The sequence below is a fragment of the Scyliorhinus torazame genome, chromosome 14 (genome assembly GCF_047496885.1).
Source record: "Scyliorhinus torazame isolate Kashiwa2021f chromosome 14, sScyTor2.1, whole genome shotgun sequence".
Taxonomy (NCBI): domain Eukaryota; kingdom Metazoa; phylum Chordata; class Chondrichthyes; order Carcharhiniformes; family Scyliorhinidae; genus Scyliorhinus; species Scyliorhinus torazame.
In genome coordinates, this window is record NC_092720.1 from 220,614,472 (window position 1) to 220,626,251 (window position 11,780).

The window sequence follows — 11,780 nt, forward strand, 5'->3', positions numbered from 1 at the left end:
TCCTTGACGCTGACCTCTCCCTCCTCCAATCACAGCCTGACCTCTCCCATCCCCGCCCCCTTCAAGACGGTCACCTCCCCCTCCTCCCCCAATCACAGTCTGACTTTTCCCGTGCCCCGTCCCTACCGTGACGCTCACCTGCCCCTCCTCCAATCACAGTCTGACTTTCCCTCCTACCGGCCCCTCCTCCTCCAATCACAGTCTGATTTCCAGCCCCGTCCCCTTCGTGCCGCTCCCCTCCCTTCACAGTCTGATTTTCCCCGTGCCCCGCCCCCTCCGCGACGCTCTCCTCCCCCTCCTCCAATCACAGTCTGATTTTCCCCATGCCTCGCCCCCTCCGTGACGACCACCTCCCCCTCCCCACCAATCACAGTCTGACGTTCACCCTGATCCGCCCACTCCGTGTCATTCAGCTTCTCCTCCCCTCCAATCACAGTCTGACTTTTCAATCTGCCCGGCCCCCTCCGTGACGCTCACCCACTTTCCCTCCAATCACAGTCTGACTTTTCAACCTGCCCGGCCCCCTCCGTGACGCTCACCCACTTTCCCTCCAATCACAGTCTGACTTTCCTCATGCCCGACCCCCTCCGTTACCCACTTCCCCTCCAATCACAATCTGACTTCCCCCCTGCCCCGCCCCATCCGTGACGCTCCCCGCCAATCACGGACTGCCCCCCGCCCCTTCTTTCCCTCCAGCCGCTCGCGCGCTTTTTTCCAGTTGAAGTTTGAACCTCCGACGACGGGGCACCGCCCCTCGCCGACCCACCAATCAGCGCCCGCGTCCTGGCCCCGCCCCCGGGGCTGCTCTGATGACGCTTCTGTGCTAAAGTAGGTGACCACATGGCTGATGGGTGTGTCAGTCTCTGGTGCCCTGACCCTGCTGGTGCTACCTGGGTACCAGCCTGGCACCAGCAAGCTGCCCCGGTGACACTGCCAGCTGGCATGGACACGGCCAGGTTGGTGGTGCCATTTTCTGCACGCGTACGATCGGGCCGGGGTTGCCCGGTGTGGGGGAGGCAGGTCCACATTGCGTCCAGGCTTGTCGGTGATCTGGACGCCAGGCCGGATTCTCTAGCCGCGTCCACCCCGGTGACTGGAAATTCCCGCCCGAGGTCAATGGGCCTTTACATGATCCGCTTCCCGCCCATGGTGATCCTGCGGCGGGCGGGAAGAACCCCACCCTGGGGCTGGATTCTCCGGTTCAGGGACAATGTCCCCCCGCCGTCGTGAAAACTGACCGTTTACCCCAGAAAAACTGCCGTCAAAAGGCCACAGATTCACAGTCTTGCCGGGGGCTGGCAGGCAGGGGTCGTGGAGGCCGGCGCCATGCTCCATGCTGGACCTGGACCATGGAAATAGTGCCCCCAATCGGCTGCGCGTCCCCTGGACCACCCGCTCAAAAATACCGCAGTCCCGAATGAGACATCCCCTGCCCTCCGATCGACCCGCCCCCGACTGCGGTGGCCACGGACTGAGTCCTCAGCCGCCTCGCGAGTATCCCGAATGGCAGGACCATGAGTGTTCCATGCCGTCGGGAATTCGGCCGGTCGGGGGCGGAGATTAGTGGGGCGGGCTCTGACAATGGCCTCCGGTGGTAGATACTGTGCGTGGCGTACTCCCCGAGTACACCGCTTTTCGTGGGGGAGGAGAAATGCCGAACCGGCGCCAGTCCCGATATCATGCGAGAAACTGGATTCTCCGCCCAGGTGCCGAATGCGATTTTGGCGTTGGGGTGTGGGAATCCAGCCCCTGATCTCTCGCTACAATCTACAAAATGGGGCTATGCGTACGCGAGTCGCATTGAATAGCCATGTGTTTCTTGGCACTGGCTAAATGTGCTCAGTAGTGGACTTTGTTCCCTTTTGGGAGAATTTGGCCCTTTGACATTCAGTTGTGGGTCAGGTAGAGATCAAGTGCATGGCATCTCTTAATATTTGATTTAACCTTTCGATTTTCTGTAAAATAGGTTTTCGCACAATACACACGAAATTTGAGGATGAACAAAACTGGGAAGCATCGTGAACGGCGAGGGGGATGGAACTTCAAAAGGACATAATCAGGTTGGTGAAATGGGCAGACGTGTGGCATATGGAATTTAAGTGCGGCACAGTGGTTAGCACTGCTGACTGACTGCCGTTCAATTCCGACCTTGGATGACTGTTAAATTTGCATTTTCTCCGCTTGTCTGCACGGGTTTCTGCCGCATGTTCCACTTTCCTCCCACAGTCCAAAGATGTGCAGGTTAGGTGGATTGGCCATGGCCAGCGTGTGGGTTCATGGGGAAAGGGTGGGGGAGTGGGCCGAGTTCGGGTGTTCTTTCGGAGAGTCGGTGCAGACTCGATGGGCCGAATTACCTCCTGTACGATAGTGATTCTATGTTCTTAATGGGGAGAAGTGTGAAGTGATTCATTTTGGTAGATGATTGTGGTGAGACAATTTGAATAAAGGGTACCACTCTAATTGGGGTTAGAGCAGAGCTGAGGGACCTGGGGGTGTATATGTGCATAAATCATTGAAGGTGGCAGATCAGACTGAGAGCGCGGTTAATAAAGCATACAGCATCCTAGACTTTATTCATAGGAGCATAGAATTTATGTTGAAATTGAATATAATACTCGTTCGATCTCAATTGGAGTATTGCGTCCAGTTCTGGGTGTCACACTTCAGGAAAGATGTGAGTGCAGAAAAGATTCACCGGAAGGATCCAGGGATGAGAAATTTCCGTCCCTTAGATCAATTGGAAAGTTGGAACCATTTTCCTTAGAGATGAGAAGGTTGAGAGGAGACTTGATAGAGATATTCAGAATCACAAGGGTTCTGGTCAGAGTAGATAGGAAGAAACTATTCCCCTCATAGAAAGGTCAAAATCCAGATCCACATTCTAGAGAGATGTGATAGAAATGTTTAAAATGATGAAAGATAGCATGAGGTAGATAGAAGCTAAGTGTGTTCAGCTTTTCAGGGTCAAGGCAAGAAACAGTAAGTACTAATTAAAGGTAGAGCTGTCTGCATCTCCTCATCCCTGTCTGTTTGAGAGGTTTAAACATTGTTCAAGTGAAACTCCTTTCCACAGAGAGTTGTGTGCTTACTGAATTTGCTTCCAAGTCATTGTTTAAAGTACAATGGTTAGCACTGTTGCTTCACAGCGCCAGGATCCCAGGTTCGATTCCCGGCTTGGGCCACTGTCCGTACGGAGTCTGCACGTTCTCCCCGTGCCTGTGTGGGTTTTCTCCGGGTGCTCCGGTTTCCTCCCACAAGTCCTGAAAGACGTGCTGTTAAGTGAATTGGACATTCTGAATTCTCCCTCTGTACCCGAACAGGCGCCGGAGTGTGGCGACTAGGGGCTTTTCACTAACTTCATTGCAATGTTAATGTAAGCCTATTGTGACAATAAAGATTATTATTGTATGACAAATTTCTTCATAGGTCTTCAAATGCTCATTGTTGGCATTTGGTGACAAATGTTGTCCAATATCTATGCAGCATGTGTCATTAAAACCAGTAGTCATTGTGTTTTTATGCAGGACCGGACGTAGCCCTGTTATTTGTTCCAAATTAAGCACCTTTGAAGTGTCAGCGGATCACAGAAGCTCAAACACCAGGTGAACTCACCTATTCCTCTTCGAAATGGTTTGGTCAGATCTTTTGCACAATCCCAAGAGGGCAGGTGAGGCCTTAACTTAACAGCTTTCATCATAATGCAGAGCCAAGAACGGAGCACAAGGGTGGAAATTTAAAAACTGAGGCACTGCTTATTGGCAACCGATGTAAATCTGTGAGCAGAGAGGGATGGGTGGATGGGACTTGTTAGGAGTAATATTGCACAGGCAATAGAGTTTTGGCTGACTTCAAGTTTACGAAATGTGGAAAATGAAAGACTAGCCAGGAGTCCCTTACAATTGTCACGTTCAGAGGTTACAAAGGCAGGGCCAGGGAGAAAGATCGGGGATCCCAGTGTTCCTCGTGCTTCCAGGTCCCTTATTCACCACCCCCCATCTATAACTTTTGCTTTCAATCATTCATGATACTTTTTCCCCTTAGAATATTCACCCAATCCTAGAAAAGTTCCAGTAAAACTGTAATGCTCATTGTTGGCATTTGGTGACAAATGTTGTCCAATATCTATGCAGCATGTGTCATTAAAACCAGTAACAATATGATGCAGTGTTGGCTTGTGTGTATTTTATGGGTGATCCCACCAGACTATTAAACAGAGAGGCCAAATTCTACTTTAACAATAAATAATAATAATATTTATTAGTGTCACAAGTAGGCTTACATTAACGCTGCAATGAAGTTACTGTGAAAAGCCCCCAGTCGCCACACTCCGGTGCCTATTCGGGTTCACAGAGGGAGAATTCAGAATGTCCAATTCACCTAACAAGCACGTTTTTCGGGACTTGTGGGAAGAAACCGGAGCACCCGGAGGAAACCCACGCAGACATGGGGAGAGGGTGCAGACTCCGCACAGACAGTGACCCAAGCCGAGAATCGAACCTGGGACCCTGGAGCTGTGAAACAACAGTGCTAACCACTGTGGTACCGTGCCGCCCAGTATCGTGCAATATTGTTAATTTGACAGCAAGGTACCTTTTAGTTATTTAAAACACTGTACAGACCATAAAACTGATTTTGGTGACTGCCTCAGCCCTTGTTCACATGTTTTTGACATTGCACCACATGAACAGTGACCGTAAATTCATATTTAGGGGGACGATTTAATACAGGGTGGAATGATTGAACAACTGATGTCTTCGTTGTCAGTGAGGAGCCCTCCGGTATCTCTGTGCAACACAACGTCTAAAAATCCAGAGGACAAAGACTGAATGGTTCGCGATTGCATCTGTGTTTCTTTGTTCCGCAAGTCTGAAGACTGCTGAATTGCTGCTTTTCAATAAAATATAGTTTCAGTGTCTACTTTGCAGCACAACTTTATCACAATATTGATGTATAATGAATCTCCAGTTAATGACCATTATCTGTATAATGAATCTCCGGTTAATGGCCACTATCTGTACAATGAATCTCCAGTTAATGACCATTACCTGTATAATGAATCTCCAGTTAATGACCACTATCTGTATAATGAATCTCCAGTTAATAACAACTCCCTGTATAATGAATCTCCAGTTAATGGCCACTATCTGTACAATGAATCTCCAGTTAATGACCATTACCTGTATAATGAATCTCCAGTTAATGACCACTATCTGTATAATGAATCTCCAGTTAATAACAACTCCCTGTATAATGAATCTCCAGTTAATGACCATTACCTGTATAATGAAACTCCAGTTAATGACCACTATCTGTACAATGAATCTCCAGTTAATGACCTTTATCTGAATAATGAATCTCCAGTTAATGACCGCTATCTGTATAACGAATCTCCAGTTAATGGCCACTATCTGTATAATGAATCTCCAGTTCATGACCACTATCTGTATAATGAATCTCCAGTTAATGACCACTATCTGTATAATGAATCTCCAGTTAATGACCACTATCTGTACAATGAATCTCCAGTTAATAACAACTCCCTGTATAATGAATCTCCAGTTAATGACCATTACCTGTATAATGAATCTCCAGTTAATGACCACTATCTGTACAATGAATCTCCAGTTAATAACAACTCCCTGTATAATGAATCTCCAGTTAATGACTATTACCTGTATAATGAATCTCCAGTTAATGGCCACTATCTGTATAATGGATCTCCAGTTAATGACCACTATCTGTATAATGTATCTCAGGTTAATGGCCACTATCAGTATAATGAATCTCCAGTTAATGACCATTATCTGTATAATGAATCTCCAGTTAATGACCATTATCTGTATAATGAATCTCCAGTTAATGGCCACTATCTGTATAATGCATCTCCAGTTAATGACCACTATCTGTATAATGAATCTCCAGTTAATGACCACTATCTGTATAATGGATCTCCAGTTAATTACCACTATCTGTATAATGAATCTCCAGTTAATGACCACTATCTGTATAATGAATCTCCAGTTAATGACCATTATCTGTATAATGAATCTCCAGTTAATGGCCACTATCTGTATAATGCATCTCCAGTTAATGACCACTATCTGTATAATGAATCTCCAGTTAATGACCACTATCTGTATAATGGATCTCCAGTTAATTACCACTATCTGTATAATGAATCTCCAGTTAATGACCACTATCTGTATAATGAATCTCCAGTTAATGACCACTATCTGTATAATGAATCTCCAGTTAATAACAACTCCCTGTATAATGAATCTCCAGTTAATGACCATTACCTGTATAATGAATCTCCAGTTAATGGCCACTATCTGTATAATGAATCTCCAGTTAATGACCACTATCTGTATAATGAATTTCCAGTTAATGGCCCCTATCTGTATAATGAATCTCCAGTTAATGGCCACTATCTGTATAATGAATCTCCAGTTAATGACCACTATCTGTATAATGAATCTCCAGTTAATAACAACTCCCTGTATAATGAATCTCCAGTTAATGACCACTATCTGTATAATGAATCTCCAGTTAATGTCCACTATCTGTATAATGAATCTCTAGTTAATGGCCACTATCTGTATAATGAATCTCCAGTTAATGGCCACTATCTGTATAATGAATCTCCAGTTAATGACCACTCTCTGTATAATGAATCTCCAGTTAATGGCCACTATCTGTATAATGAATCTCCAGTTAATGGCCACTATCTGTATAATGAATCTCCAGTTAATGGCCACTATCTGAAAAATGAATCTCCAGTTAATGGCCACTATCTGTATAATGAATCTCCAGTTAATGACCACTATCTGTATAATGAATCTCCAGTTAATGACCATTACCTGTATAATGAATCTCCAGTTAATGACCATTATCTGTATAATGAATCTCCAGTTAATGGCCACTATCTGTATAATGAATCTCCAGTTAATGAGCACTATCTGTATAATGAATCTCCAGTTAATAACAACTCCCTGTATAATGAATCTCCAGTTAATGGCCACTATCTGTATAATGAATCTCCAGTTAATGACCACTATCTGTATAATGACTCTCATGTTAATGGCCACTACCTGTCTCATGAATCTACAGTTAATGGCCACTATCTGTATAATGAATCTCCAGTTAATGGCCACTATCTGTATAATGAATCTCCAGTTAATGACCACTATCTGTTTAATGAATCTCCAGTTAATAACAAATCCCTGTATAATGGATCTCCAGTTAATGACCACTATTTGTATAATGAATCTCCAGTTAATGACCATTATCTGTATAATGAATTTCCAGTTAATGACCATTACCTGTATCATGAATCTCCAGTTAATGACCATTACCTGTATAATGAATCTCCAGTTAATGACCATTATCTGTATAATGAATCTCCAGTTAATGACCATTACCTGTACAATGAATTTCCAGTTAATGACCATTATCTGTTTAATGAATCTCCAGTTAATGACCATTACCTGTATAATGAATCTCCAGTGAATGACCATTACCTGTATAATGAATCTCCAGTTAATGGCCACTATCTGTATCATGAATCTCCAGTTCATGGCCGCCACCTGTATAATGAATCTTCAGTTAATGACCATTACCTGTATAATAAATCTCCAGTTAATGACCATTACCTGTATAATAAATCTCCAGTTAATGACCATTACCTGTATAATGAATCTCCAGTTAATGACCATTACCTGTATAATGAATTTCCTGTTGATGACCGTTACCTGTATAATGAATCTCCAGTTAATGACCATTACCTGTATAATAAATCTCCAGTTAATGATCATTACCTGTATAATGACTCTCCAGTTAATGACCATTACCTGTATAATGAATCTCCAGTTAATGACCATTATCTGTATAATGAATCTCCAGTTAATGGCCATTACCTGTATAATGAATCTCCAGTTAATGACCATTACCTGTATAATAAATCTCCAGTTAATGACTATTACCTGTATAATGAATCTCCAGTTATGACCATTATCTGTCTAATGAATCTCCAGTTAATGACCATTACCTGTATAATGAATCTCCAGTTAATGACCATTACCTGTATAATGAATCTCCACTTAATGACCATTATCTGTATAATGAATCTCCAGTTAATGACCATTACCTGTATAATGAATTTCATGTTGATGACCGTTATCTGTATAATGAATCTCCAGTTAATAACAAATCCCTGTATAATGAATCTCCAGTTAATGACCATTACCTGTATAATGAATCTCCAGTTAATGACCATTACCTGTATAATGGATCACCAGTTAATGACCACTATCTGTATAATGAATCTCCAGTTAATGACCACTATCTGTATAATGAATCTCCAGTTAATGACCACTATCTGTATAATGAATCTCCAGTTAATGACCATTATCTGTATAATGAATCTCCAGTTAATGACCATTACCTGTATAATGAATTTCCAGTTGATGACCATTATCTGTATAATGAATTTCCAGTTAATGACCATTACCTGTATAATGAATCTCCAGTTAATGGCTGCTACCTGTATAATGAATCTCCAGTTAATGACCATTACCTGTATAATGAATTTCCAGTTGATGACCATTATCTGTATAATGAATCTCCAGTTAATAACCATTACCTGTATAATGAATCTCCAGTTAATGACCATTACCTGTCTAATGAATCTCCAGTGAATGATCATTACCTGTTTAATGAATCTCCAGTTAATGACCACTATCTGTATAATGAATCTCCAGTTGATGACCATTATCTGTATAATGAATCTCCAGTTAATGACCATTATCTGTATAATGGATCTCCAGTTAATGACCATTACCTGTATAATGATTCTCCAGTTAATGGCCGCTACCTGTATAATGAATCTCCAGTTAATGACCATTATCTGTATAATGAATCTCCAGTTAATGACCACTCCCTGCATAATGAATCTCCAGTTAATGACCATTACCTGTATAATGAATTTCCAGTTAATGACCATTACCTGTCTAATGAATCTCCAGTTAATGACCATTATCTGTATAATGAATCTCCAGTTAATGACCACTATCTATAATGAATCTCCAGTTAATGACCATTACCTGTATAATGAATCTCCAGTTAATGACTACTATCTGTATAATGGATCTCCAGTTAATAACCATTACCTGTATAATGAATCTCCAGTTAATGGCCGCTACCTGTATAATGAATCTCCAGTGAATGATCATTACCTGTATAATGAATTTCCAGTTAATGAACACTATCTGTATAATGAATCTCCAGTGAATGATCATTACCTGTATAATGAATTTCCCGTTAATGACCATTACCTGTATAATGAATCTCAGGTTAATGGCCATTACCTGTATAATGAATCTCCAGTTAATGACCATTACCTATATAATGAATCTCCAGTGAATGACAATTATCTGTATAATGAATCTCCAGTGAATGACCATTATCTGTATAATGAATCTCCAGTTAATGACCATTACCTGTATAATGAATTTCCCATTAATGACCATTACCTGTATAATGAATCTCCAGTTAATGGCCACTACCTGTATAATGAATCTCCAGTTAATGGCCGCTACCTGTATAATGAATCTCCAGTTAATGACCATTACCTGTATAATGAATCTCCAGTTAATTGCTGCTACCTGTATAATGAATCTCCAGTTCATGACCATTACCTGTATAATGGATCTCCAGTTAATGACCATTACCTGTATAATGAATCTCCAGTTAATGACCACTCCCTGTATAATGAATCTCCAGTTATGACCATTATCTGTCTAATGAATCTCCAGTTAATGACCATTACCTGTGTAATGAATCTCCAGTTAATGGCCACTATCTGTATAATGAATCTCCAGTTAATGACCATTACCTGTATAATGAATCTCCAGTGAATGGCCACTATCTGTATAATGAATCTCCAGTTAACGACCACTATCTGCATAATGAATCTCCAGTTAATGGCCACTATCTGTATTATGAATCTCCAGTTAATGACCATTACCTGTATAATGAATCTCCAGTTAACGACCACTATCTGTATAATGAATCTCCAGTTAATGGCCACTCCCTGTATAATGAATCTCCAGTTAATGGCCACTATCTGTATAATGAATCTCCAGTTAATGACCATTACCTGTATAATGAATCTCCAGTTAATGACCACTATCTGTATAATGAATCTCCAGTTAATGACCATTGCCTGTATAATGAATCTCCAGTTTATGGCCACTCCCTGTATAATGTATCTCCAGTTAATGATCACTATCTGTATAACGAATCTCCAGTTAATGACCATTGCCTGTATAATGAATCTCCGTTCCACTGCCTCTTCTTACACAGTTAATGACCATTACCTTTATAGAGTTAAGCACAATTATTTACAGTTAACATAGGCAGCTGTCTCTGCTGGTTTCAGTTAGTTTCACAACTTGTAAATCGCAGGAAATGCATTTTAATTCAGTTTACCACACTGGGCAACGTCGGACTTTGTAAATGGTCTTCCCCATTTTCCCTCTATTCTTTTGATCTATTCTGAGATCCGTATTTCATTACAAATATCAACTTTCAGGTGGAGGTATTCATAGTGCTGGTCAGATGTGGAGCACTTCGTCAAACTCTCTCTCTGAGTGTGGATGTCAGCCAGCCAGCAGAAAGACCACAAAACATCGAAATCAAAGAATCAGCTGCTCACCTGCAGAAGTCAACTCTCCTGGAGTTAATTTGTAACGGTCGTACCCTCGCCATCTACTCCTCGCAACTCAAGGACTGTGCTGTATAATCTTTTGTTTATATTTACTGACTATTGGATTCGATTGTTTCTTCTAATCTGCATGAATGTAGGTGCATGAGTTTTATCATTTCTCCTTATCTTTTTAGTACTTAACTCAAGAACTCGTTAAATTGGCTCCTTTTACCCGTAACTATTGGGTTTGGAAAAGGTATCCAAGGGAAAGGGAAGCTTTTTAGATTAAACCTTTGTTGGCACAGTAAGAAGTCTTACAACACCAGGTTAAAGTCCAACAGGTTTGTTTCGATGTCACTAGCTTTCGGAGGGCTGCTCCTTCCTCAGGTGAATGAAGAGGCCTCTTCATTCACCTGAGGAAGGAGCAGCGCTCCGAAAGCTAGTGACATCGAAACAAACCTGTTGGACTTTAACCTGGTGTTGTAAGACTTCTTACTGTGCTCACCCCAGTCCAATGCCGGCATCTCCACATCTTTGTTGACACCAGCAGAGGGTGGGTTGAGTAACGACACAGGGCGGGATTCTGCGACCCTCCACGCCAAAATCGTGCCCGGCGCGGGGAGGAGGATAGCCGTTCACACCAGAAATCCTGTGCGACTTCGCTTCCACGATTCTCCGCGGAGCCGCGCGCACGTGGTCGACGCGGCGTCGGTTGGGGGCCATTGGAACAGGCCCCCGTGGCGATTCTCCGTGGTCGACCGGCCAAACTCCCGCCGGCGTGGTTTACATCTGGTACCACCCGGCGGGAGCTCGGACCCGCGGCCGCAGTCCTGGTGGGGTGGGCAGGGGTATCTGACTCCGGGGGAGGGGCCTCAGCAGTGGCCAGGCCCGCGATCGGGAGCTACCGATCGGCGGGCCATCGCGATCAAGGGGGGACCTACCTTACTCCGTGCGGGCCCGCTGTATGGCTCCGCATGCCCGCGCCGAGGTAAGCTGCCGCGCGCATGCGCAGCCGTGCAGTCTGGACAGCAGGTCCGCCCCCCTCCCCGGCAGCCAGAGCTGCGGGACGCATGCC

At 43.4% G+C, this 11,780-nt stretch overlaps 1 long non-coding RNA gene across 1 annotated transcript; it reads left to right on the forward strand.

Annotated features, from left to right (window-relative positions):
* Positions 1 to 751: 751 nt before the first annotated feature.
* Positions 752 to 11,052, forward strand: LOC140389435 (uncharacterized). Its single transcript, XR_011934394.1, has 4 exons — positions 752 to 956; positions 1,967 to 2,060; positions 3,525 to 3,667; positions 10,592 to 11,052. It is a non-coding gene; the product is annotated as an uncharacterized lncRNA (long non-coding RNA).
* The last annotated feature ends 728 nt before the right edge of the window (positions 11,053 to 11,780 follow it).